The sequence below is a fragment of the Bombina bombina genome, chromosome 1 (genome assembly GCF_027579735.1).
Source record: "Bombina bombina isolate aBomBom1 chromosome 1, aBomBom1.pri, whole genome shotgun sequence".
NCBI lineage: Eukaryota > Metazoa > Chordata > Amphibia > Anura > Bombinatoridae > Bombina > Bombina bombina.
In genome coordinates this window covers 354,240,002-354,242,997 of record NC_069499.1, presented here as the reverse complement: position 1 = coordinate 354,242,997, position 2,996 = coordinate 354,240,002, and positions in this window count along the sequence as shown.

The following is a 2,996-nucleotide window of genomic DNA, read 5'->3' as shown; positions in this document are numbered from 1 at the left end:
AATTTTAACTTAAAACACCAAATATGTTCTTTAAATTACCAGCTGCAATTTTTTTTTTCTTTTTATTGAAGGCACAAAGAAGAGGGAATAAGGTTACATACATATTGTCATAATGTTACATAAATACATAATAGTGTGTAGTAATGCAAGATTATACATATTCTTAATCTATAGGCATACTTATGATACACAACCTCGTCAATGAAGAGAGTTCAGAATTCCAAAACAAGTCAAATGTGAACAGTAATTGTACTATGTATTTTATAATATGGAAATAAAGAATGATCCTCATGTGTCTTCCTTATTTTTTATAAAGCAGCGAAACAAGTTTTATTATGTATAAGTGGTGTGATGAAATTTGAATTATTGGGTTCAAAACTTTAAACTCAACTTATAAGTGATGCTGATCAGTCTTGCTGAGCTAGGTAGGGAAGATAAAGTCAACACTATGGTAAAATTTAAGAGTTTAAAAGAATAGTAAGGGTTGTGGTATAGGCGAGATAAACCACATATGTAGTCCTCCTAATCTAGGAGGCTCATTATGTGGCGTGGGGGGATGATTGTTTAAGTGTGGTAGGTAATGGCATAGAGAGAGAGAGAGAGAGAGAGAGAGAGAGATAAACTGACTACACACTGGACTGATGTTACATTTAGTATGTTGCGAGTAAGTAAACCCTAAATAATAGCAATATTAATGCAGGGCCAGTCTGCGTCAGAAGCATATCAGGGGCTTTGAGGTAAAGCTATGCGTCCAAATATAGCTAAGGCCACAGCATCAGGTTATGAATTTTGCATGCTATATCATACACTAAAAAGAAAAGTCTGTGGTGAGGTGGCGAGGTGGGTATTTAAGCGTAGCAGGAAACACCCGACACAGTGGAGCCTCAAGTTCTATGTTCTAATAGCTGACATGGTTTATGTAGCTTATTTAAGATGTAGTGCATAGTAAGACCATAAATAATAGCAGTAATGCAGGTCTAGCCTGTGTTAGAAGCATTGTCAGGGGTTTCGGTTGTACACCATGTCTCGTGCCAAGAGAACACATCCCTTATTAGAATATTTGTGAACTATACTCCCAAACTTAGTGACGAGTGGATTATAACTTCTAGCCTCTATTCAGGTCTGGCAAGCACCAAAAAATAGACATGTCAGTTTGGGTTAAGATGAGAGAATATGTTGAGCTCTATGGTCAGTCCTCTATCTTTGTAATGCTCTATACAAACGAAACAAATAGCCTAATTAAGTTGAGATGTGGCAAGTTAACATAAATGTGTAGGCTGTAGGCATAAGTAAAAATGGATTGTAAGAGTTAGAATAAGACCTCTAAGGTATAAAGCACACTTAACTATGGAAGGCTGCTTCTAAAATGATAGAGGGCCTTGTAGTTTGGGTTAGCTCATAGCCACGGTGCAGTTATTTTAGACAAGTAGTAAAGTATGGGAGCTCTCTTAATCTTTTTTAACATAAGAGTTTGGTCTGCCATATCATATTTAACCATTTAAGGTAATGTGAAACGCCAACCCCTTCAACTCTATCTTGTAATTGTGGGGTGAGAATAATTTAGTGTACTTTGCACTAAAATCTGGGCATGTGTTAGCCAAGATACTGACTAGTGGAGGAACGAGTTGAACAGAATAAAGGTAACATCCAACAACCTCATGAGTCTTCAATTGGCACTGAGGGATAAGGTATTGAGTAGGCTATCCAAATTCAGGGAAAAATATAAGTAGATAAATGTGAGGGTAGTTAATTAAACGGTTGAATATCTCCCCTCTGTATGAAAAGATACCCTGTCTCCCGGGTGTGGGCCCAACACCCAGGAACAGGAAGATCATATCAATAACACATATATCTATTACCAGAGGAGAGTATGGTAAACTAGACCCTGCTATATCTTATATTAAAATACTTGTTTATGGCTCCTCAACATAGTTGACTAAAATTAAGAAGTGAGGTAAAACATTTTCAAACACCCACAGTTCAAACACCAGCCCCTAGGCCTATATGTTATAACTAACAATACCGTATAAAGTTAAGCTTAAATTGTATAATCAAGAACCTTTTGGCTTTGAAAAATAAGCACAAAATTAACAAGTTTAACTATAAGAAGCTATGTCAATTCAAATAACATAATAAGAAAAGTTGTGGTGTTAATTGCCCATGACATCCACACAGTTAGCCTGCTGCTAAACAAGTAAAAAGGGGAAGTGCAGTCCGGTGATAAGTTTAGCCAATGGCTATTTTAAAGCTATCTTGTGCCAAGGTTGATAAGTGTCTGTGGTGCCGGTTACCTCTATGCAAGTCGTTCTGCGTAGTTGGTAATATGCCAAAGAGGCTAAGGCAAAATAGGGCAATCTTCAGAGGTATGCCTGCACAAGCAAACGGGAAAACCAGATTGGCAATCAGTAGTATACTGCTGTGAAGCCCTAGGAAACTCCCAGGTAATACCAGGTTGTTTTCCTCCTCAGGCTGCCGCCAAAAAGCCAGAGACCTCTCCGTTTTTAGATCTGTGCTGGCAGAGTCTAAAAGTCTGTTGTAACATCTTGAAATAGGCCAGCAATGGCTGCCGGATGATGACAATCCTTCATCGATAAGCTCTGTGTTTGGAGATCTGATGTCACTGCAGTCACAAGGCTCATTAATAGAATTGTCTCCAAAGAGCATGGCAGGAGTATTAATGATAGGAGGATGAAATGCGGCCTCAATCGAAGCTGTAAAGTGCTCTTGATGTTGAAGACCGATTGCCTGCAGTAAAGTATGGGGCTCCATTTGGAGTGTCGGAAACTGACTCCAGGGGATGCTGGGCTAAGGCTCAGTTGGATCTCCGTTAACTGTGATCAGTGCCTTATTCGCAAAGTAGTAGCCCAATTTTCAGGCTCCTTTGATCCCACTGCAAGCTCCTCGATATATATGCAGATCTCTAGGCTAGACTTCCTCGTGGCCTCATACAAAAAAGTCAATGTTTGTTTAGATGGTACTTTAAAGTTTGGTAGGAG